Here is a 27,211-nt window from a genome sequence, read left to right as displayed (position 1 = left end):
CTCGAGCTATAGTCAAACAAAGCAGCAATGAGTGCACAATTATTTGAAATGTATGATGCAGCACTCACACTGAGATATCTCAGCTACAGAGGACACCCTGAGGAGCAACGGGTTCCAGTCCCACAATGAGCTCCCCAGCCCAGAGTACCAGTGCTGGGAAGAGAGCCCCACAGCATATGACTGAAAATCAGCCAGGATTTAGTCCATCTGGGTGAGGAAAGCCACTGGAAATCCAGGCATCCTCTTAAAGAGCCTACGCATAAACTCCCTCTCAGGCATTTACCCTGGGCTCCAGTGGAGGGACAGCAGCCAAGGAGGCAGCACAGACATACAGGGAGAAACTGAGTGGTGTGGCTTCGGGTGAGGGCTGGAGGGACATCCACCATTGTCCCTGTGTTGAGCCCTCCTCTAGTATGGTCACAGGGCAGGTATCATCTTTTCTGTGTTGAGCTCTCCCTCCACACAACTAAATATGAATCTGGATTAGCCTGATGAAATCTCCTCACTCACCCTGATGACTCCCTAAGACCTTGTCCAACCCAATTCATGTACCACCCGAGGCTCCTTCAGTAGCTGAGCCTTACAGGCAACTGCAGGCAGCAGTAGGCCTCAGGGTGCACTGTGCCTTTTGCTGAGCTGCTCAAGGCCTCATACAGGTGGCAGCCAACATCAGTTCATAGCATGGACTCTTCCACATACCTCCAGGTCCAGCACAGGCAGCTACCAACCTCGGATTGCTTTGTATATCCTACCAGGTGACCCTGGGCTGGTAACAGGCAGCAAATGATCTTGGCCTGAACAAGAGATTCCAGAACCAAAACACATGGTGGCTGGCTTTAGACCACAACAGAGCACCATCCAGCTCCACAAGCAGCTCACCCAAAGGGTGATATAAGAAGGCACCAGAGCCTGCTGGGGAAAATCCTGCTCTGTGAGGTCAGGTCAGTTCATATGCTGTGGTCATGGCCAAACCTCACGGCCAGTCAGCCTGAGGACCACATTCCCACTGATATGTCAACAGTAATCGATGCTCAACTACAACTAGAAGGCACACAAAACCCATGTAAGGTATGCTACTCAAGCACCTGGCTCAGGTGAACAGGAAGACAGTGCCACTGGACCCCACAGGATACCTACTACATAAGGCCACACTGCCAAGACTGAGAGCTGTAGTATATCTACCTAATATATAGAAACAAGAGAGGCAACCAACATGAGGAGAGAAAGAAACATGTTCCAAATGAAATAACACGAGAAAACTCCAGAAAAAAAAAAAAAACTAAATGAAATTGAGGCAAGCAATCTACCATATACAGAGTTCAAAACACTGTTATAAGGATGCTCAAGGAACTTAGTGAGAACTTCAACAAAGTGGTAGTAAGCATAAAAAAAGGACACAGAAACCATAAAAGACAACCAGACAAAAAAAATAATATGTTAACTGAAATGAAAAATATACTAGGAGGGTCCTAGCCAGTGTAGCTTAGTTGGTTGACCATTGTCCCATGCACCCAGAGTTCACTGGTTCAATTCCTGGTCAGGGCACATGCCCGGGGTTGCAGGCTCGATCCCAGTAGGGGGCATGCGGGAGGCAGCAGATTGATGTTTCTCTCTCTCCCTTCTTCTCCCTCTTTAAATCAATAAAAAGCATTAGAAGGAATCAATAGCAGATTAGATGAAGCAGAGGACTGAATCAGCAATTTGGATAACAAGGAAGCAGAAAATACCAAACCAGTAAAGAAAAAAAGAATAAAAAATGAGGCTAATTTAAAGGACCTTTGAGACAACATCATGTGAAACAACAATCATTTCTAAGTGTGCCAGAAGGAGAAAAGAAACATTGAGAACCTATTTGAAGAAATAATAACTGAAAACTTCCCTAACTTGGTGAAACAAATAGATGTAAAACTCCAGGAAGTACAGAGAGTAACTAAACAAGATGAACCCAAAGAAACCCACACCAAGACACATCATAATTAAAATGCCAAAGATTAAAGAAAGAAATTTTTTAAAATACATTTTTATTGATTTTAGAGAGGAAAGGAGAGAGAGATAGAAACATCAATGATGAGAGAGAATCATTGATTGGGCTGCCTCTTTCACACCTCACATTGGAGATTGAGCCCAAAAACCTGGGCATGTGGGGGATATCCAAGATGGTGGCCAACAGGACAACAGTGAGGAAAAGAGTGTGAGTAACAGAGCGAAAGGGGAGTGCATGGATGTGTGGAGCATGTTTGTGTGTGTGTGTGTGTGTGTGTGTGTGTGTGTGTGTGTGTGTGTGACAGTTATATTCCACAGGACTTTGGGGGGCTGATGGACCAGGCTCCCCTAGCCAGGCAGCCTCTACTGCTACTGCAGTCTCTCCTAGGGTGGCCAGTTCTGCCGTAGAGACCATGCCATCTTGAAGGGGAGAGCAGCTGTGACTGGGAGCCCAGCCTCACCTCCATTGGGGGAGACCTCAGACACCACCCAGGACCCTACAGCCACACCAGCCAGGGACCTGTTGACTCGGCTGCAAACCCACAAACACCAAGACTCCAGCCTCCCCGGCCATGGGCTCCTAAAACGTTTGTCCAGCGGGAGACAAAAGGGTGGCCAAACAGGTGGACATAACCTGTGCCTTCTCACAGAGCAGATAGAAGAAACAGCTGAATCGAATAACAACTCCCCAGAATTGGCAAATTAAACACAGCTGGGGACACAAATCATGGCTGGAAAGGATGGGGGATGCCTGCAGAACAGTAAGACTGGGGATCTGGGCTAGAGAGAGAGACACACACAAACAGGACTAGAATGTCAGAAGGAAATCATGCTGCACCAAGTCCGAGTCCTGTGGGGACACGCATAACATTTGACTGTGGAAGGGGGTCCACAGGGCTGTTGGCAGCCAGGGACTCTAGATCTAAGCCCACAGCTGTGGGAGGCTGTGCCCAGAAAGGCAGCCTGAAGTTCTGCACTGGCTGCACAGTGCCAGGGGGAGAGAGACGCAGTGGTGCGGTTGCTCTCTTTATATTTTCCTGGCTTTTACTCGCTAAACGCAGTACATAGGATCTTTCAATTACAAACACTAACTGAGACTGTGGTGCAGGGGAAGGTGGTTTTATGGAAGCTGGGGAGCAAAATAGGGAGAGGCGACCAGGAAGCCAGCTCTGGGACAGTCCAGTCCCTCCAACCCTGAACAGCCATTTTTCTCCTGAAGACCAGGCTCCTCCTGGCAGCGCAGCCGCACCCAGCCTTGAGATCCGCAGGGAAACAAGGTTTCTGAATACCCCCAGGGAGCCCTCGGGGACTGGGTAGAGGGGCCATTTGGTCCTGGAAACTAATACAGCAACACCGCCACCTTGAGCCCATGTCAGAAATAGACACTTGTGTAAATACGACTGAAAGCAGGCAGAAAAAAAAAGTGGGCAGATTGATCCCGCCTGCCTGAAACCAAGGTTGTGGAGTCTGACACAGAGCAGTGGTGGATTGCTGGGAACTTCATCACGGTGCTGACTACCTAACAGGAAACTGAGATGTGGCAGACAGAACAGTAGAAAGGGGTCTTAAACCAGCCCCATGGGACATTAAAACTCAGCTGAAGCGAATGATACTTCACTTTGTTATTTTTTATCTTTTACTTAAGAAATTAATTTTTTTTCAATTCTTTTATTTTATTTTTTATTATATTATTATTATTTTAATCTTTTATTTCTATTGGACTAGTGTTCTACATTCTATTTTTATTTTTATTATCATTATTATACTTTATCTCAATTTTTCCTTTTTGCCAACCTTTTCTTCCTCACGTCTCCCTTTTTCATCCTGTTTCTCTTCTTATGTTCTGCTTTAGTTTTTCTCTCTCCTTTCTTTTTACTCCTTGTTAAAAATTGATCTTCTTTATCAGCTTTATTGATGCATTACTATTATAGTAGTCTCTGTTGACTTACTCGTATATCTAATTTCCTCTCTCCAACTCCAAGTCCATGCACCCTTCTCTTTTCTCTTTCTGCGCTAGCCAATTTTCTTTCTTGTTGTTGTTTGTATGATTGTTTATTCTTTGTTTTTTTTGTTTTTCTTTTATGTTTTTGGTTTTCCCCTACTCACTTGCTCTCTTCTTCTACTAATAGCTTAATTAGTTTCACTCACCAACCTCAGCCTATCTGCCCTCTACTCTATTCTCCTTTTCCAATAATAGATGAATATATAGATAGATTAAAGAGAGGGGAATTTTTTTTCTTATATATACATATTTTTAATATATATATATATATACTGAGTGGCCAGATTATTATGATTTCTGAAAGCAGATCATATATTAGAGGCCCAGTGCATGAATTTGTGCATGGGTGGGGTCCGGCCAGCCTGGTCAGGGGGAGGGGACATGGGTGGTTGGCCGGCCTGCCTGCTGGTCGAACTCCTGGTCAAGGGGACAATTTGCAAATTAGCCTTTTATTATATAAGATATACACTGAGTGGCCAGATTATTATGTGTTCAGCGATCATAATAATCTGGCCACTCAGTGTATAGTAGAGGCCCCGTGCATAACATTCATGCACTGGTGGGGAGCAGGGATGTCCCTCAGCCCAGCCTGTGCCCTCTAGCAGTCTGGAACCCCTCAGGGGATGTCCCACCACCACCACTGCACTCGCCACCAAGAAGCCAAAGAAACAGCACCCAAACAAAAGAAAAGGAGGAATCACCAGAAAAGGAAATAAATGAAATGGAGGCAAGGAATTTGTCAGAGAAAGAATTCAAAACTATGGTCATAAGGACACTGAAAAGGATGGAAGACAAATTCAACAACATGTGTAAGAATCAAGAGGAAATGAAGAAGAACCAAGAAATGCAGAATGACATAGTTGCAATAAAGAACACAATAGAAAGCATCAACAGCAGACTAGAAGAAGCTGAGGACCACAACAACGAGCTGGAAGACAAGGTAGGAAAAAACACCCAAGCAGAGCAGCAACTGGAAAATAAATAACTTAAAAAGCAGGAGGAGAGCCTAACGGAATTTTGGGACAACACAAAATGAAACAACATCTGCATAATAGGGGTGCCAGAAGGAGAGGAAACTGAGCAAGGAATAGAAAATCTGTTTAGAAAACTTCCCTGATATTGGGAAGAAAAAACTCAAACAAGTCTGAGAAGCTCACAGAGTCCCAAACAAGATGAACCCAAAAGACCAACACCAAGACACATCATAATTAAGTTGGCAAACACCAACGACAAAGTAAAAATCTTAAAGGCTGCCAGAGAGAGACAGAAAGTTACCTATTAAGGATCTCCCATTAGACTATCAACTAATTTCTCAACAGAAACACATCAGGCCAGAAGGGAATGGAATGAAATATACAAAGTGATTCAAAGCAAGAGACTAAATCCAAGAATACTATACCCAGCAAGGCTATTATTCAAAATTGGAAGTGAAATCAGGAGCTTGACAGAAAAAATAGGACTAAGGGAGTTTATTACCACCAAGCCAGCATTGCAAGAAATGCTAAAGAAGTTGCTGTAGAAAGAAGAAATAGGAAGGGAAGAAGGAACAGAGGCATAAAGAATAAAAATGATGACAAACAAGTACCTATCAATAATTACCTTAAATGTAAATGGATTAAATGCTCCAATCAAAAAACATAGGGTAGATGAATGGATAAGAAAACATGATCCATATATCTGCTGTCTACAAGATCCCTAGCTCAGAACAAAGGACTCACACAGACTGATAGTGAAGGGATGGAAAAAATTTTTTCAGGTGAATGGAAATGAAAAAAAAAAAAGCTGGGGTAGCAATACTTATATCTGAAAAATTAGACCTCAAAGTGAAGGCCATAACAAGAGATAAGGAAAGCTACATCATAATACTAAAGGGAGCAATTCAACAAGAGGCTATAACTCAGGTAAACATATATGCACCTAATACAGGAGCACCCAAACACATTAAAAAAAAAAAAAAACCTACTGGGAGAGATCAACTGCAATACACTCATAGAAGGGGACTTTCATACCCCATTGACACCACTGGATAAATCTTCTAAACAAAAAATCAGCAAAGAAACATCAATCCTAAATGAATCACTAGATCAGATGGAATTAATTGACATATTCAGAACATTTCACCCCAAAGCCACAGAATGTGCATTCTTCTCAAGTGCACATGGAACATTTTCAAACATAGACCACATATTGGGACACAGGCAAAGTCTCTTCAAATTCAAGAAGATAGAAATCATATCAAGCATCTTCTCAGATCACAATGGCATAAAATTAGAAATCAACTACAATAAAAACAATTTTAAAAAAATCAAACACTTGGAGGCTAAATAGCATGCTATTAAATAATGATTGGGTTACCAAAGAGATCAAAGAAGAGATAAAAACCATCCTAGTAACAAATGAGAATGAAAATACAACAATCTAAAATCTATAGGTACTGTGAAAGCAGTCCTGAGAGGAAGTTCATAGCTCTACAGGCCTACCTCAAAAAAACAAGAAAAAATGGTAATAAATTATCTAACCCTACAACTCAAAGAATTAGAAAGAGAGCAACGAAAAAGTCCAGAGTAAGCAGAAGGAAGGAAATAATAAAGATCAGGGCAGAAATAAATGACATAGAGACCAAAAAAACAATACAAAGGATCAACAAAACCAAGAGCTGGTTCTTTGAAAGGATAAACAAGATTGATGAACCTCTGGCCAGGCTCACCAAGAAGTAAAAAGAGAGGACCCAAATACACAAAATCAGAAATGAAAGAGGTGAAGTAACAACTGATCCCACAGAAATATAAAGGATTATGAAAAAATACTATGAACAACTCTATTCCAACAAACTGGACAACCTAGATGAAATGGACATATTCTTAGAAAAAATACAAGTTTCCAAAACTCAATCAGGAAGAATCAAAAAACCTGAATGGGCTGATAACTACCGAAGAAATTGAAGCAGTAATCAAAAAGCTTCCAGCAAACAAAAGACCTGGTCCGGACGGCTTTACAGGGGAGTTCTACCAAGCATTCAAAGAAGAACTAAAACCTATCCTCCTCAGACTATTCCAAAAAATTCAAGAGAAAGGCACACTTCCAAGCTCTTTCTATGAAGCCAGTATTACCCTAATTCCAAAACCAGATAAAGACACCACAAAAAAAGAGAACTACAAGCCAATATCCTTGATGAACATAGATGCTAAAATCCTCAATAAAATTCTAGCAAATCAGATCCTCCATTACATTAGAAAGATCATACACCATGACCAAGTGGCATTTATTCTGGGGATGCAAGGATGGTACAATATCTACAAATCAATAAATGTGATATATCACATAAACAAATTGAGAGACAAAATCACATAATCATATCAATCGATGCAGAAAAAGCACTTGACAAAGTCCAACACCCTTTCTTGATAAAAGCTCTTAGCAAAGTGGGAATAGAGGGATCATACCTCAACATAATAAAAGCCTTATATGACAAACCCACAGCCAACATCATACTCAATGGGCAAAAACTAAAACCATTTCATATAAGAACAGAAACAAGACAGGGACGCCCACTTATACCACTCTTGTTTGACATAGTACTGGAACTGCTATCCATAGCAATCACATAAGAAGAAGAAATAAAAGGCATCCAAATTGGAAAAGAAAACGTAAAACTGTCATTATTCACAGATGACATGATATTGTACGTAGAAAACCCCCAAAGACTCCATCAAGAAACTACTAGACTTAATAAATGAATTTGGCAATGTAGCAGGATACAAAATTAACATCCAGAAATCTATGGTCTTTTTATACACCAATAAAGAACTCACAGAAAGAAAAACTAAAAAAAAAATCCTATTTACCATTGCACCAAAAAAATTAAGATACCTAGGAATAAATTTAACCAAGGAGGTAAAGTACCTGTATTCCAAAAATTATAGGATGCTGAAAAAAGAGATATAGGAAGACATAAACAAATGGAAGAATATACCTTGTTCATGGATTGATAGAATCAACATCATTAAAATGTCCATACGACCCAAAACAATGTATAGATTCAATGCAATCCCCATTAAAATACCAATGGCATACTTCAAAGACCTAGAACAAACTCTCCAAAAATTCATCTGGAATTAAAAAAAGACCCCGAATAGCCACAGCAATCCTGAGAAAAAAGAACAAAGTTGGAGGGATCAAAATGCCAGATATCAAGCTATATTACAAAGCCACAGTTCTCAAAACTGCCTGGTACTGGCACAAGAACAGACATAGAGGCCAATGGAACAGAACAGAGATCCCAGAGAAGATCCAAGCCATTATGCTCAATATTTGACAAAGGAGGCAAGAGCATACAATGGAGTCAAGACAGTCTCTACAACAAATGGTGCTGGGAAAATTGGTCAAATACATGCAAAAAAAAATGAAACTAGATCACCAACTTACACCATCCACAAAAATAAACTCAAAATGGTTAAAGGACGTAAATGTAAGATGGGAAACCATAAAAATCCTAAAAGACTCCATGGGCAGCAAAATAGCAGACATATGTCGCAGCAATATCTTTACCAATACACTCCTAGAGCAATGAAACTAAGGAGAAAATAAATGGGACTACATCAAAATAAAAAGTTTCTGCACAGCAAAAGAAACCATCAACAAAACAGCAAGAAAGCCCACTGCATGGGAGAACATATTTGCCAATGCTATCTCAGATAAAGGTTTTAATCTCCCAAATTTACAGGAAACTCATGCTTCTTAACAAAAAAGAAAAGAAAAGAAAAGAAAAGAAAAGAAAAGAAAAGAAAAGGAAAGAAAAAAGATAAACAATCCAATCAAAAAATGGGCAAAGGACCTAAATAGACACTTTTCAAAAGAGGACATACAGAAGGCTGAGAGACATATGAAAACATACTCAAAATCACTAATAATCCGAGAGATGCAAATCAAAACAACAATGAGGTACCATCTCACACCTGTCAGAATGGCTATCATCAACAAATCAACAAATGACAAGTGCTGGCGAGGATGTGGAGAAAAAGGAACCCTCTTGCACTGCTGGTGGGAATGCAGACTGGTGCAGCCACTGTGGAAAACAGTATGGAGTTCCTCAAAAAATTAAAAATGGAACTCCCATTTGACCCAATAATCCCACTTCTAGGAATATATCCCAAGAAACCAGAAACACCAATCAGAAAGGATATATGCACCCCTATGTTCATAGCAGCACAATTGACAATAGCTAAGATTTGGAAACAGCCTAAGTGCCCATCAGCACATGAGTGGATTAAAAAATTGTGGTACATCTACACAATGGAATACTATGCTGCTATAAAAAAGAAGAAACTTTTTTCCATTTGCAACAGCATGGATGAAACTGGAGAGCATTATGCTAAGCAAAATAAGCCAGTCAGAGAAAGATAAATATCACATGATCTCACTCATATGTGGGATATAATGAACAACATAAACTGATGAACAAAAATAGATCCAGAGACAAGGTAATCTAAACAGACCATCCAACCTCAGAGAGAAGATGGGAGTGGGAGGGGGGAAAGAGGTCAACCAAAGGACTTGTATGCATGCATATTAGCATAACCAATGGACACAGACACTGGGGCGGTGGTGGCTTATCCTGGGGTTTGGGAGGGCCTGGGGGGTCAATCGGGGAAAAAGGAGACATATTTAATACTTTAAATAATAAAAAAAGACCCCGAATAGCCACAGCAATCCTGAGAAAGAAGAACAAAGTTGGAGGGATCAAAATACCAGCTATCAAGCTATATTACAAAGCCACTCACTGTTCTCAAAATGCCTGGTACTGGCACAAGAACAGACATAGAGACCAATGGAATAGAACAGAGAACCCAGAAATTGACCCAAGCCATTATGCTCAATTAATATTTGACAAAGGAGGCAAGAGCATACAATGGAGTCAAGACAGTCTCTACAGTAAATGGTACTGGGAAAATTGGTCAAATACATGCAAAAAAAATGAAACTAGATCACCAACTTACACCATCCACAAAAATAAACTCAAAATGGTTAAAGGACTTAAACCTAAGACGGGAAACCATAAAAGTCCTACAAGATTCCATAGGCAGCAAAGTATCAGACATATGTCATAGCAATATCTTTACCGATACAGCTCCTAGAGAAATGTAAACTAAGGAGAAAATAAACAAATGGGATTACATCAAAATAAAAAGCTTCTGCATAGCAAAAAAACCATCAAAAAAACCTGGCCATGTGCTCTGACTGGGAATCAAACCGTGACCTCTTGGTTCATAGGTTGACAATCAACCATGAACCATGCCAGCTGGGCTAAAGAGAGAAATTTGAAAGCAGCAAGAGAAAAAAGTTAGTTTTCTACAAGGGAACTTAAATAAGACTCTGAGCTGATTTCTCAACAGAAACTTGACAGACCAGAAGCAATTGACAGAAAATATTTAAAGTGGTAAAAAGCAAAGACCTACAACTAAGACTATTCTACCAGCAAGGCTACCATTTAAAATTAAAGAAGAAATAAAGAGATTTCTGGACAAGAAAAAGCTAAAAAGTAATACCAAGACAGTATTACAAGAAAGGTTGAAGAAACTTCTTTAAGAAGAAGAGGAAAAGAACACATAAATATGAATAATAAAATGGCAATAATTAGTTACCTATAAATAATCACTTTAAATGTAAATGGATTAAATGCTCCAATCAAAAGACATAAGGTAGCTAAATGGATAAGAAAACAAGATTGAAAAGAGATACACAGAATGAAAGTAAAGGAATAGAAAAAAGTTTTTCATGCAAATGGAAACCAAAAAAAGCTGTGGTAGCGATGCCTATATCTGAAAAAGTAGACTTTAAAACAAAGGGACAAATAAGGTACAAAAAAAGGATATTACATAATGATAAAGGGATCAATCCAACAAGAGAATATAACCCTTGAAAATATTTAGGCACCCAAGATACAAGCACCTAAATATGTAAAGCTAACATAAAGGGAGAGAGGGACAGTAATACAGTCATAGTAGCGAACTTTAACACCCCATTGTCATCAATGGATAGATTTCCAGACAGAAAGTCAACAAGAAAACAACAGCCTTAACACCACATTAGACCAGATAAATTTAATTGATATTTTTAGAGCATTTCACCACGAACAGCAGAATATACATTCTTTTCAAGTGCACATGGAACATTTCCAAGAAAAACCACATGTTAGGCCACAAAACAAGTCTCAGTAAATTTAAGAAGACTGAAATCAGATCAAGCATCTTCTCTGACCATAATAGTATAAAACTAGAAATAATAATAAGAAAAATAACTGGGGAAAAAATATAAACAAATGGAAGTTAAATAATGGTACTAAACAATGAATGGGTTAACAATGACATCAAGAAAGAAATAAAAAAATACCTTGAGACAAATAAAAATAAAACTACAATGACCCAAAATCTAATAGACATAGCAAAAGCAGCCATAAGGGGGAAATTCAGAGCAAAACAGGACTACCTCGGAAAAAAGAAAAATCTCAAATAAACAATCTAACTTTACCCCTAAAGAAACTAGGAAAAAAAAAAAAAAGCCCAAAGTGAGTAGAAGGAAGGGAATAGTAAAAATCAGAGTGGAAATAAACAAAATAGAGTCTTAAACAATACAAAAGATCAATAAAACCAAGAGTCAGTTCTTTGGAAAAATAAACAAGATTGATAAACCTTTAAACAGACTCATCAAGAAAAAAAGAGAGAGGACCCAAATAAATAAAATCAGAAATAAAAGGGGAGAAGTGACAACACCACCGAAATACAAAGGATTATTAGGAAATACTATATCAATTATATGGCAACAAATTGGATAACCTGGAAGAAATGGATAAATTCCTAGAAACAAACAATCTTCTAAGACTGAATCAAGAAGAAACAGAAAATCAGAACAAATTACTAACAACAAAATCAAATCAGTAGTCAAAAAAACCCAAAAATCAAAATCCTGGGCCAGATGGCTTCACTGGTGAATTTTACCAAACATTCAAAGAAGAATTAACACCTATCCTTCTCAAACTACTCCAAATAATTAAAGAGGAAGGAAGGTTCCCAAGTTCATTTTATAAGGCCACCATTACCCTGATTCCAAAACCAGACAAAGATATTTTTTTAAAAAAATTATAGGCTAATATCTCTGATGAACATGGGTTCAAAAATTCTCAACAAGATTTTAGCAAATCACTTTCAGCAATACATCAAAAAGATCATATACCATGATCAAGTGGGATGCAAGGTTTTATCAATATATCCAAATCAATTAATATGATACACCACATAGACAAAATGAAGGATAAAATCATATGGTCATAATTGATAGATGCAGAAAAAGCATCTGACAAAATCCAGCACCCATCCTATATAACAAAGAGGTACTATACAAATTGACTCTCATACCCTCGCACAAGATGGCCACCCCCATGTGGTCAAAGATGGCCTCCACCAGATGGCTGGCAGGGGAGGGTAGTTGTGGGCAATCAGGCCAGCAGGGGAAGGCAGTTAGGGACAACCAGGCCAGCAGGGGAGGGCAGTTAGGGGTGACCAGGTCTGCAGGGAGGGCAGTTGGGGGCAACCAGGCCTGCAGGGGAGGGCAGTTGGGGGGTGACCAGGCTGGCAGGGAGGGGCAGTCGGTGGGGAGCAGACCGGCAGTGGGGGCTGTTGGGGGCAAGCAGGCTGGCAGGGGGGGTGGAGTTGGGGGTGAGCAGACTGGCAATGGGGGGGGGCAGTTGGGGGTGAGCAGGCTGGCGGGGGGGGCAGTTGGGGGCAAGCAGGCTAGCAGTAGGGGCAGTTGGGCGCAAGCAGGCCAGCAGGAGGGGCAGTTGGGGGTGAGCAGGCCGGCAGGGGGAGGGGGGGATTGGGTGCGATCAGGCCAGAAGGGGGGGCAGTTAGGGTTGATCAGGCTGGCAGGCAGAGTGGTTATGGGAGATCAGGTAGGCAGGCATGTGAGCGGTTAGGAGCCAGCGGTCCCGGATTGGGAGGGGGATGTCTGACTGTTGGTTTAGGCCTGATCCCTGTGGGCCTAAACCAGCAATCGGACATCCTCTAGGGGTCCCAGATTGGAAAGGGTGCAGGCCGGCTGAGGGACAACCCCCCCTCCCCTGTGCATGAATTTTGTGCACCGGACCAGAGATATTAGCCTATAATTTTTTAAAAAAAATATCTTTGTTTGGTTTTGGAATCTGGTTTTATGATAAAAACTCTCAGCAAAGTGGGAAGAGAGGGACTATAGCTCAACATAACAAAGGTCATATATAAGAAACCTACAGCTAACATCAGAATCAATGGTGAAAAACTAAAAGCATTTCCTTTAAGATCAAGAACAAGACAAAGATGTCCACTTTACCACTTTTATTCAATATAGTTTTAAAAGTCTTAGTCACAGCAATCAGATAAGAAAAATAAATAAAATTGGAAAGAAGTAAAACTGTCATTATTTTCAGATGACATAATATTCTGTAGAGAGAAAACTAAAGATGCCATACAATGGGAGGAACCAAGATGGCGGCATAGGTAAACACCTGTACTTGCTGCCTCTCACAACCACATCAAAATTACAACTAAAAGACAGAACAACTATCATCCAGAACCGCAGGAAAGCTGGCTGAGTGGAAGTCCTACCACTAGAGGTAAAAAGAAAGCATATTGAGACTGGTAGGAGGTGTGGAGGTGCGGAATGGGCTGGCAACTGGGTGCGCTGCTTTTTTAATCGGGAGGGAGATACAAGCTCCCGCTTGCTCTGAACTCCAGTTCCGGGCGACACTCTGGGGAACCCAGACACATATGGGGAGAAACTGGACTGTCTGGAATTGGGATAGGAACATGAGGGTGGCTTTCTTCCAGACGGTGCTTTCAGATGGTGGCTTTCTTCCAGAGGGTGGCTTTCTTCCAGGTGCTCATAGCGGTCATTGTTCTGCGCTGGGACCTCTCCGGTGCAGGGATGCCTGGCAGCCATTGCTGTTTGCTCTGCCCTGGTGATTCTCTGAGACCCTGCCCCACCCAATTTACAACCCCACCTAAGCTGTGCACAGCGGCTTTTGCATATGAATGGCCTGTCCTTTCTCAACCTAAAACCTGTCAAACAGGTAGCAGCTGGGTCAGGGAGCCCCAAAGCAATCAATCCAGTAGCAGCAGCCTGCCTTGCTACACAGCTGGGCCTCGTCTGGGCACTTCCAAACCTGATACAAAGAGGAGGAATCTGCAGATGTCTCTGTAGCTCCTGCTGGGAGGCCCCAGGCAGTGGCTGACTTTGCACCTCCTTGAAGATCCAAGAGCCAGTGTACCCAGTGATCAGTGTGAGACCATACCCAATTACAACTCTTCACATCCATAAGTGACACACTCAAGGGGCAGACTCAGTGAGCTCCAAAGCCCCACTGAAGCAAGTCCTGCCCCATAAGGGTGTCTCCTGCGCAACAGATCTTCCAGTGTAGACACAGCTGGTACTCACAGCCAATTGGCCTGGAGGTCAATTCTTCCCAGTGATACCAACAGCAATCAAGGCTTAACTATAACAAGACTGTGCACACAGCCCACATAGGGGTGCACCAAGCGTGTCCACTTCAGGTGACTAGGGAGGCTGAGCCACTGGGCCCTATAGGACATCTAGCACACAAAGCCACTCTATCAACTCAGGGAGACTTAGCAGCTACCCAATACATAGAAACAAACACAGGGAAGCAGCCAAAATGCAGAGACAAAGAAACATGTCACAAATGAAAGAAATGGATGAAAGCAAAATACTGGATATAGAGTTCAAAACCACAGTTATAAGGTTACTCAAGAATCTTCTAGAAACCTCTGAGGAACTTAGTGAGACCTTCAGGGATCTTAGTGAGAATGCCAAAAAAAATGGAAAAGGACCAGTCAGAAATTAAGCATACACTGATTGAAATAAAGAATAATATACAGAGATTCAACAGTAGACTAGAGGATCCCAAGAATCAAGTCAAAGATTTGAAATACAAGGAAGCAAAAAACATCCAACCAGAAGAGCAAAAAGAAAAAAGAATCCAAAAATATGAAGATAGTGTAAGGAGCCTCTGGGAAAACTTCAAGCATACCAACATCCGAATTATGGGGGTGCCAGAAGAAGAGAGAGAGCAAGATATTGAAATCCTATTTGAAGAAATAATGACATAAAACTTCCCCTGCCTGGTGAAAGAAATAGACTTACAAGTCCAGGAAGTGCAGAGAACCTCAAACAAGAGGAATCCAAAGAGGACCACACCAAGACACATCATAATTAAAATGCCAAGGGCAAAAGACAAAGAGAGAATCTTAAAAGCAGCAAGAGAAAAACAGTTAGTTACCTAAAAGGGAGTGTCCATACAACTGTCAGCTAATTTCTCAACAGAAACTATGCAGGCCAGATGGGAGTGGCAAGAAATATACAAAGTGATGAATAGCAAGAACCTACAACCAAGATTACTCTACTCAGCAAAGCTATCATTTAGAATTGAAGGTCAGATAAATAGCTTCACAGACAAGAAAAACCTAAAGGAGTTCATCACCACCAAACCAGTATTATATGAAATGCTGAAGGGTATTCTTTAAGAGGAAGAAGAAAAAGGTAAAGATAAAAAATTATGAACAACAAAGTGACAACAAATACGTATCTATCAACAAGTGAATCTAAAAATCAAATGAATAAAAAATCTGATGAACAGAACCAACTGGTGAATGTAATAGAATCAGGGGCATGGAAAGGGAGCGGACTGACAATTCTCAGGGGGAAAGGGGTGTGGGGGGTGCAGGAAGAGATTGGACAAAGATCTTACACCTATGGACGAGGACAGTTGGGGGTGAGGGCCTGGGGTGGGGTGAGAAGCGGGTAGAGGGAAGCTATGGGAGGAAAAAAGAGGAACATTTGTAATAATCTGAACAATAAAGATTTTTTTTAAAAAAGATGCCATAAAAAATCTATTAGAATTGTTTAAATGAATTCAGTAAAGTAGCAGGATACAAATTTAATATTCAGTAATTGGCTGCACTTTTATATACCAGTAACAAACTATCAGAAAGAGAAATTAAGAAAACAATCTCATTTACAATTGCATAAAAAATTAAAATACCTAGGAAAAATTTAAACAAGAAAGTAAAAGAGCTGTACTCAGAAAATTATAAGACATTAAAGAAGATACAAGTAAGTGGAAGCATATACTGTGCTCATGGGTAGGAAGAATTAACCTTGTTAAAATGTCTGTACTACCCAAAGCAATTTATAGGTTTAATGTAATCATATCAAAATACCATTTTTCACAGAACTGGAACAAATGATCTTAAAATTTATATGGAACCATAAAAGACCCCAAACAACCATAACAATCTTGAGGAAAAAGAACAAAGTAGGAGGTGTCACACTATCTGGTATCAAACTATATTACAGGCTATAGTAATCAAAACAGCATTGTACTGGCATAAAAACAGGCACATAGATAATGGAAGAGAATATAGAACCCAGAAATAAACCCATGCCAATATGGTCAGTTAATCTATGACAAAGGAGGCAAGAATATATGGGGTAAAAACAGTCTATTCAATAAATAGTGTTGGGAAAACTGGACAGATATGTGAAAAAAAATGAAACTAGACCACCTTCTTACATCACATACAAGAATAAACTCAGAATGGGCTAAAGACTCAAATGTAATATCCAAAACCATAAAACTTGTAAAAGAAAACATAGTAATATCTTACACAGCAAAGGAAACCATCAACAAAATGAAAAGACAACCTACTGAATGGGAGAAGATATTGGTAAATGAGACATTCTATAAGGGGTTAATATCCAAAATTTATAAAGAACTCATACAACTTAATACCAAAACAATAAACAATATAACTTAAAAATGGGAAGAGGGAGGACCTGAATAGACATTTCTCCAAAGAAGACATACAGATGGCCAATAGATATATGAAAAGATGCTTAGCATCATTAATCATGAGAGAAATGTTAATTAAAACCACAATGAGATATCACCTCACATCTGTCAGATGGCTATTATCAATACATCCATAAACAACAAGTGTTGGTAAGCATGTGGAGAATAGGGAACCCTCGTACACTGTTCATGGGATTGCAAACTGGTGCAGCCCCTATGGAAAATATTATGGAGGTTCCTCAAAAAATTAAAAATTGAACTACCTTATGAACCAGCAATTCCACTTCTGGGTATTTATCAGAAAAAAAATCCAAAGCACAATTCAAAAAGATATATGCATCTCCATGTTTATTGCAGTGTTATTTACAATAGCCAATATAGTATAGATGCAACCTAAGTGCATGATTGGATAAACAAGTGCTACATATATACAATGGAATATTAGCCATAAAAAGAACGAAATCTTACCATTTGTGACAACATGGATGGACCTAGAGTGTATTATGCTGAGTGAAATAAGTCAGACAGCAAAAGACAAATATCATATAATTTCACTTAATATGTTGTTTCTAAAGAACAAAATAAACAAAACAGAAACAGACTCATAGATACAGAGAACAAACTGACGGTTGCTACATAGTGTGGGGTTGGGGGACTGGGTGAAAAAGGTGAAAGGAATTAAGAAGTACAAATTGGGCCCGCGCTGGTTTGGCTCAGTGGCTAGAACATTGGCCTGCGGACTGAAGGGTCCAGGGTTCGATTCCAGTCAAGGGCACACGCCCAGATTGTGGACTCAGTCCCCAGTAGGGGGCATGCAGGAGGCAGCCAATCAATGATTCTTTCTCATCATTGATGGTTCTATCTCTCTCCCGATCCTTTCCTCTCTGAAATCAGTAAAAATAAAAATATTCTTTAAAAAAGTACAAATTGGTGCCCTAACCGGTTTGGCTCAGTGGATAGAGCATCAGCCTGTGGACTGAAGGGTCCCAGGTTCAATTCTGGTCAAGGGCATGTACCTCGGTTGTGGGCACATCCCCAGTAGGGGGTGTGCAGGAGGCAGCTGATCGATGTTTCTCTCTCATTAATGTTTCTAACTCTCTATCCTTCTCCCTTCCTCTCTGTCAAAATCAGTAAAATATATATATTTTTTTAAAAGTACAAATTGGTAATTACAAAATAGTCATGGGGATGTAAAGTACAGCATGGAATATAGTCAATATATCCTACCTTATAATAGACAAATATGCAAATTGACTGCACCTTCGCCACGCCCACCAACCAAGCCACGCCCACCAACCAATCAGGATGAGTATGCAAATTACCCCGACAAAGATGGCGGCTAATTTGCATATCAAGACAGCATAGAAAGAAGCCAAGAGATGCTGAAGGGAGCAAAGCTGTGGAGAAGCAAGCAAGCCGGGGGGGAGGAGAAGGGCGGAGCGGAGGCGGGGCCGGGGGACAAGGGAGGAGCGGAGGCAGGGCCGGGGGAGAAGGAAGGAGAACGGGGCGGCTGGCGGAGAAGGCGGGCCAGGGGACAAGGGAGGAGCGGAGGCGGGGCCGGGGGAGAAGGAAGGAGAGCAGGGCGGGCTGGCGGGCGGGCTGGCGGAGAAGGCGGGCCAGGGGACAAGGGAGGAGCGGAGGCGGGGCCGGGGGAGAAGGAAGGAGAGCAGGGCGGGCTGGCGAGCGGGCTGGCGGAGAAGGCGGGCCAGGGGACAAGGGAGGAGCGGAGGCGGGGCCGGGGGAGAAGGAAGGAGAGCAGGGCGGGCTGGAGGGCGGGCTGGCGGAGAAGGCGGGCCGGGGGACAAGGGAGGAGCTGAGGCGGGGCAGGGTAGAGTGCAGCAGGAAACCCTATTGCAGGATTTTTCCTGCAACGGGAACGCTAGTATATATATAAAACCCTAATATGCAAATAGACCCAACAGCAGAACAAACGAACAACGGGTCGCTATGACGTGCGCTGACCACCAGAGGGTGCGCACAGAACATGGTGGATGTCAGCCATGGTGAGATGGTGGAGCAGGTGAGCAGGGGGGGGCGGGGGGAGGGGGCACCAGACCAAGGTGGGGCGCCGGTCACTGTCATGGGGCGAGCCTCTGGTGGTTACTGAAAATTCTTTACTCCCGCACCACGGTCCCGCTGGGCGCTCACACCCACTGACGGTGCCGGCCCCACTCACACCCACAGCCAGTGCTGGAGCCACCGCTCCCACCTGCTGCTGGTGCCCGGCACCAGTCCCAATTGCTAGGTGCTGTCAGCGGGTGTGAGTGGTGGCTGCCGCCCCGATCACCCCTGAGGGCTTCTCCACCTCCCCCTGCTCCTTAAGGGCAATAGGGGCAGCAGCCACGACTGGCACTCACTGATGGGCCCAGCCCCGCTCGCACCCGCTGCTGGCGCTGGCCCCAATCGCTCCTCGCCATCAATGCGTGGGAACGGCATCAGTGGGAATGGGACTGCTGGGAGAGAAGGGGGTGCAGGGGAAGGAGTGCTGTGGCAGGAGGGTCCTGGCAGGGACGCGGAGGATGGGCCGAGACCCACCCCTGTGCCCACTGCAGCCTCACGGCCCCAGTTCCTTTCAATTCGTGCACTGGGCCCCTAGTATTGCAATAATTACGCATGGTGCCAGGTGGGTAGAAGACTTATGGGGTGATCACTTTGTAAATTATATAAATGTCTAGCCACTATGCTGTACACCTAAAACTAATATAAGATAATATTGAATGACAGCTATAATTGAAAAATAAATTAAAATACTAAAAGAATGAAGATATATGATTCCTGAGAACCACCCTCCAACATTCACATTTAGCATTGTCAGCCAAGTTTAGAATCCCTGACTTTATAAGACACACAAATGACTTTGAAGATTTCAAAGCAGGTCACACAATCCTTCTACCGCAGTCCAAGCCTAACAGGAACAAATTACTTTAAGAATCTTCTATAAAGACCCTGCATTTTGTATTATATTATTATAGTGTCCAACCTGAGCAGCATTTATCAGTAAAAAAAAAAAAAAAAGTGTCACTCTATCCTCAGTACTAATCCTTAGTACAGCTGAGCTTAAGGATAAATTTTGTACCCTTGAACATTATTGTCCTTTACCCCCTGAGTAGAAAATATAAGTAATGGTTCCAAAAGAAAGACCTGATTCCTCCGAAACTCTTCTTATGAATGCAGACTCTCAACTTTAAATGATAGCAGGCTTGAATGTCTAAAGGGACATCTTCCATTGGCAAGGCACATCATTCAGAAGTTTCACTTAAAGATCATTTTTTTCCATTATGATCATTGAAGTGAAGCCAAGCGGGGGGGAAAGTGACAGTCTAAACTCTAGAATCTTGGCATCAGAAATGCCTATTAATTCAATACAATAAAACTTACAAACTCCCTGTAATCCTCAAGGTGCTCTGAAAATTGAAATTGATTCTGTGAAACTGCTTTCACCTAACATCATTAAGGAACATTCCCTTTTAACTCAATACTTCATAGGGAGGGCATGAAGAAAAGTATTATGTCCATGAATGGCAAACGTTAGGAACAGCAGGCCTGCAGGAGAGTCAGAAGGTGTGCCCCCTTCCACACCTGGCATTTGCCTGCTACTGCAGGTTCTGGGTCAAGCAGCTGCTCATTTTCCTAGGGAATTCAATGGAGGAAATAGCTCATAATTTCCAATCACACAGCACAGTTAAATAGCAAGTTGTTTTCCACAAAAGTAGTTTTTATAGTACGTGCAACCAACATTAAAAGAAGCTTGGGCCGGCGGCGGGGGGGGGGGGGGGGGGGGGGGCGGGGGGGATGGTAAAGACATTTATTTCCTTACATGGCCAGAATAACAAAGAGACTTCATCTGACTGCAGAAATTGGAGGTGGAAAGTGTAGCTTGGGTTCATCCATGTGGTAAATGGGTCGCCAGGGCCATGGTTGGGATTGCTAGACTCCTGGGTCCTATTCCCTGACAGTCTATTAATCTGCCATATAACCTTGAGCAAAGTATTTTAAATGTCTTCTATCAATTTCCCAACATAATAAATGGGAATAAAAATAAGCCTACCTTACAAATCCTATCAGGGTCAAAATTCATTTTTCTACGGACATGTCCCACTGCACCCAATAGATATGTCCCTAACTTCAATGAAATGCTTACAATGAATGAGAAATCAAATGGTTGTCAAGTGGTTTTTTAACTACTCGCAGAGAATTGACTTTAAAAGCACTTATTTATGAGAGTGGCTAAGGGGCCACCCCAGAGACAGACAGCTCTGTCTTCCTACTATAGCAAGAAAATGTTTCTGGTAGATTAACCAACATTTCTTCTTTCTCCTTAATTCCTTTTACTCCATGACCCCTCTCCACATGCCAGGACCTTCTACATTTACTACTTGTGTCAACCACAGCTTACTGATCACCAAAGAAATGTGCTTTCACCCCTCCATGGAGTGAAGATGTCACTGGGAAGTGTCTGCATTTCCCAGCCCCCCTGAGCTAGGTTGAGGTCACTTGGCTGAGTTCTGCCCTAAGGAATATGGGTGGAAATGACCCATGTTACTTCAGGACCATCTCTCCTGGTCTCTAAAACAACAAGGGACAGAATAGGATGCCTCGTTCAGCAGGGAGATTCCTGAAGTCAGCTCAAGAAAACAGATGAGGACCTCTTCTGTCACATACTTCCCTGGAATCAATGCAGCCAACTCCTTAGCCAATACCCAGCATGTGCCTCTTCAAAATTCAGACCAAGCATCTATTGAATGCCGATGATACGCCAAGATCTTTCACATACAAACACAAAATCTCATTTTTAAGAATGGTAGATTTATCACCATTTAACAGAGGGGGAAACTGGTCAAAGAGATGCAAATGACTTGTCCAAGATCATTCAATAGGATGGAGTAGTGCTGAGGTCTGAAGCCAGGTTTTCTAGCTTTGAATGCAGCAATGGTGGCACTATGCCACAGCTTCCTCTCTGGACGGTACGCCTGAAGGGATCCTGTCATTCCGCTGTCACCCTGAAGACCCAGGCATCCAAAGCAAGATCTGAGGATGACTAACTGCAACCCATCTGTCTCTAAGGGGCATCCTACTTGAGATTCTGAGAGAAAAAAACGTTTTCTCCAAATTGTTTGATCCACATGGATGCATGGGCCATAGGATCTGACCATCTGTCCACGGTTATTTTTGAATGACTGACTACTGCCAGGTGCCATGCCAGCCGGCATAGATTAATTAGCATAAACCAAGTTCAATATAATCAATCATGCAAACTTGAGCCCTTGATGTCCAATATTATTAAAAGTGTATCATCCGCTTGGGATTCATAGCCAAAATGGAGATATGAATAAGGCCTGAATGCACCTGATTCATATTTGAATCAAATCTGATACGCCTTTGCCCAGCAGGGACTCTCTCAACTTGCTATTGTTATCAATGAAAAATTCATGTGGCCTGAACACGTATGGATTTCTCATCATGTGACCAACCCACTATAGAAAAACCCAGACAACCCCACAGTGAACCCTTCCCTTTGCTTGTTCTAACCACCTAGCCCAGTGCAGTCCAGACCTACTTGCAAGAGGCAGGAGCACACCGCTGAGGTTACCATGGTAGCCCCGCAATGGCCCCCTTGAGAAGGGTCTCCATTTGCAGACCCCACCCCCTCCATTGTGGGACGACAACACATTTATCACCTTTGCTCCCCAAGAGGACTCCGGACTGTCTGTGCTATTGTTTGTTTCAGCAATTTACCAGGTAGAAATTAAAGTTATGGTTAGCGATTTCCTGCGTACTTTTACCTTCACACCTTAAAGTTTGGTGCTAATTTAATCCTTGTAAGAACACTGTGCCGCCTGGGTGCTCTGTTGGTGATTGGAAGGCTAATTATTTATATGCAAGACCTATCAAAACTCTGTCAATATGTCCCTTGCTGATGTCAGACACAGATCAGGCACCAAACGTTTGTTCAGCCACAAGGAAGAACTAAGCACAAATAAAGGCCCCCACTAGATAGGAAATGCCAACACCAGAGAAAGGAAGCTTTGCGTTGTTCTCTGAAGGATCACAGAGCTGGACTTTGCCAGGCAGTGAGAAAAATGGTACTGAACTCCGCAAGGGAGACCACAGAGGTAAACATTTACCTCCTGCAAGTCAGTTCCCAAGGCAGTGCTCCAGTTTGGGGCAAACTATTACAGGTTTCTCCCATTATCCAGAAGTAGAGCATTCCTATGAAACTTCCCATAAGCCCAAATGGCCTAAACTTTAGGCCCTAAAGCAGGCGTCCTCAAACTACGGCCCGCTGGCCACATGCGGGTGTTTTTGCCGTTTTGTTTTTTTACTTGAAAATTAGATATGTGCAGTGTGCATAGGAATTTGTTCATAGTTTTTTTTAAAACTATAGTCCGGCCCTCCAACGGTCTGAGGGACAGTGAACTGGCTCCCTGTTTAAAAAGTTTGAGGACCCCTGCCCTAAAGCAAAGAAGCAATTACCTTAGGACACATCTTGATAAGGGAGGCAGACAATAAAGAGAAATAAAATACAGATGCTCACATACACAGGTCAGAGCTCCGGTCACTTAATGCTGAGATGCAGAGTGGTTCCAAGGGAAGGAGCTTGGTGGAGCCACTCTCCACGCCGGGGTACACGCTGCCTCTGTATCAGCTGCTGCAAATCAAACGCTGAACACTATTTTCACTTTCTGCCTTTTTTCATGAAAGGGAAAATCCTCTTCAGATTTTATTTTGGTTAGCAAAAACAGGTACTGAGATATGTCTTTCATTAAAGCAAGGTGGTGTAAAGTGAACTTTTAAAACACGGAGTGTATGTGTATTAGTCAAATATTTTTAACCAAGGAAAGCCAAGAAAAGGCATAAATGACCCTCACAAGATAGCAAAGTCCAAAAAGCTGCTGCTGCTTTTTCTTCTTCCCACCCCCACCGCCGCACTTTCCCCACCTCCTCCTCCTCTCCTTCTCTTCCTTTTCTTCCTTCTCCTTTTTTCCTAATGCCTCTTGGATGATTTCAATTTTTTTTATTTCCTGGGCTGAACGACTCACTGCACTACAAATTCTGGCTTTAACCCTATCCTCAAACAAGGCAATGGTACCCAATACATTTCTTCAACCTCCTGACTCCCAAAAAGAAGTACTGGCAATGAGTCTTGCCAAAGAATTGACCATCTGGGAAATAGCCGTGTACTTTAACTTGGGCCAAAGCCCTATGGAAGTGTTTCCCCACTTTATTTTCATTAGTGCACCTCCTCCCACCTCAGAGCCTGAGACATTGTTTTCCTAATTGCCCCCCACCTATGAAATGGTGATACCTTAGGTATACAGCTACTCTGTATCTGTTTGTGCATTGTATATATATATCTGTGCTTTATATGTAAAAAGATAAGGGGGGGTTAGCCTCCCAAGAATAAATTTTGGCCCTCTTAGGAACATTATCCCCCCGTTGGGAGGAAAAATGTGTGCTGGTTTACTCTCAGGCATGACCTGTTGAGTGGAGAAAACTGGAAGCCTGGTTAATGGTAAATGGGGCCAATCAGGGGGAAAAGAGTACAGAGGAAGCAGGGGACCAATTTACAGCCTTTATAAGATTGCCAAGGGCCAGGCCTTATTACTGACACAGTTTTCATTCATTTATGAAAAATAGAACTATCACCTCTGTTGGAGCAAGTTCCTCCTTGGCCCTGCTCGCTGCAGTAATTGTGGGCGTACTCACTCCTTCATCCTGCTCCATTACGCTAACTGTTGGGTCCGAGTCCTCTGCCGGGGCCTGGACACCGGCTATCGGACGGAGAAGACATAAGAAGTTGTAGGCATGTAAGAGAGTCTTTATTGTAGCCCAAGTAGCCATTGCTACTAAGGAGCCATTAGACAAAGCAGTCCAGCAAAGCAGTCCTTGCTAATGCAGTAGCAAACACAGGAGCCATCCTAGCAAAAACAGCCAGCACCAGCTGGTCAGCAATACGTCTTCCCTACAACACAGCTCCCAACATAGGAGCTATACAGAAGCCAGCTACAGGCTGGTCAGGGGCAACTTATATACAAGTTCAAGCTCAAACAAAAGAGGCTTTGTGCCAAATACAGAAAGGCAATCTCCAATTTCTAAAATTACTGCCTAACTATATTTTCCTCCATGGCGTGTGTGTGTGTGTGTGTGTGTGTGTGTATGTGTGTGCATGTGTGTGTGCATGTGTGCATGTGTGTGTGTGTGTGTGTGTGTGTGTGTGTGTGTGTTTCACAGCTAAACATAAGGCAGAGAGGGAAACGATTAGCAAATGTTGCCTCAGATTATAATGCCTCTCAAGCCACTTGCTGCCTTTTGAACCAGGGTAAACACAACTGATTTCAGCATTATTGGCATTATTTCTGGCTCTGTAAGTCCTTTAGAATGAAAACTAAGCTTCAAAAGCTTTGCAGTTCATTGCTGCTGAGTTAAATACATTGTCAGGCTCAGTCTTTACAGAAAATGTCCTCCCAGGACTGGCTGGTTAATAAGAGACACCTTTGTCAGAGCCGACACACCTTTCCTCGGCCCCTGCGCCCTCCTCTGTTCTCCTCCTGCGAGGTGACACCCGCCCTGCAGCCGCCCTTCCTCCACACTGGCCTCAGCCCTTCCCCCTGGGCTCCGGGGCACTCAGAGTTTATTACAGCATTTTGTAATTAGCCAGGGGCATTTTAGACCCATATTTTTATTCCTCATCTCCCTGATTGATTTTCTAAATTATGTGTCAGCACAAGGTGTTTTAAAAAATAACTAACTCAGCAGCAATTAACTGCAAAGCTTTTAAAGCTTAGTTTTCATTCCAAACGTCTTCTCGAGCCAGAAATAATACCAATAATGCTGAAATCAGTTGTGTTTTACCCCTGGTTAAAAAGGCTGCAGGTGGTTGGAGAGGCATTATAGTCTAAGGCAACATTTGCTCATCTTTTCCTTTTCTGCCCATTTTTTGCTGTCAAAGTGTCTTACACACATACACACACACACACACACACACATGCACACACACATGCGCACACACCATGGAGGGTAATTTAGTTGGGCGCAGCATTTAGCTGAAGTGGTCATTGCCCTGAAGATAGTGTTTGAGAGAATGTTAAAGATCTCTGAACATCTGTGGAAAGCCAACCTTTTATTTTGAGCAATGCTTACATTTATGGCAGTTGGTGACATCCTCATCCATTTTTTAGAATTGAAAAAGCTAAGTCTTTAAAAGTATAACCCTTAGAAGGGCTATTCTCCAACAATTAAGAGTAAAGAACATGAGCAAGAACAACAGACATGCCCTGCTGCCTCCTTTTTAAACACTGTTTAAAGAGCCCCCCAATTTGCAGGGAGCTTAGAGACCTGGTTATTTTGCCGCAATAGCGAGCAAAGAATCCTTTCTAGAATTTGGCATCATTTGGAGAATAGAGCTTTGCTTGTGGGGTGTATGTTAAGATAACTGCTCCCAGGGGTCACACGCAGTTGATCCCTGGGAGCAGTAAGTCAGGGAGGAGGTTGAAATAGCCGATGTAAGAAGACTCTACATTCTCACATAGCATTGCGGAAAGACAGAGGCTGATATCTGCCAAAAATGTTTCCTCCGCTGCCTTACACCTGTCAGTCACCAAGTGGCCACTTAAAGCTTTCTTTTCCCGTTGCTCCTTTGAAGTCTGTCCTGGATACTAATTTTAACCACATTTTCCCTTCAACCTTTAAGTACAAGAATGTGAATAGGGTGTGTGTGTGTGTGTGTGTGTGTGTGTGTGTGTGTGCAGTACTCTTTGTGATTTGGCCTTAGGATTCTCCTTCAGAAGATGCAAAATTAAACTTATTTCTAGGCTAACTTGTCTACTTGACACCTAAACTCCTCTTGGCTCATAGGGTATTTTGTTTTATTAGATTGAGGGGCCTTTATAAATCATCCTGCTTCCTTTTTAGCCTTGACTGCCAGGAATCTGAAAGCTACACGCTATGCTCAATTGCAGTAACTGGCTTTAGCGCACCTTTTCCACCATCGTTATTTTGCCCCTGCCCCACACTGCCCGTCGCCTCACGCCCATCACACATCATCTGGCCTTTGTCCTTTTACCCGTGCTTGGATATAATTTACATAGTAAGCTAGCCTGTAGCTTTTTTTTTTGGTAAAAATATAAATTTTTAAAAAAAGAAATAAATCATCTTTAAGTGGCTTCTCCCTGTGGAGCAAAGTCTTTGAGATGCCCCTGTGTTCACGTCCCTATTGAGAAAGGCTGGTCTCGGGGTGGTGCATTTCAGCGAGATGATTAGCACAGCACGTCAGAATTCACAAAACCTCGATGCACAGCCTGTTCCACACGAACAGAACGTTATGCCCCCCC

This window comes from Cnephaeus nilssonii (assembly GCF_951640355.1).
Source record: "Cnephaeus nilssonii genome assembly, chromosome: 8".
Lineage (NCBI taxonomy): Eukaryota > Metazoa > Chordata > Mammalia > Chiroptera > Vespertilionidae > Cnephaeus > Cnephaeus nilssonii.
The sequence above is the reverse complement of the archived record's forward strand: the minus strand, read 5'-3'. Positions refer to the sequence as shown.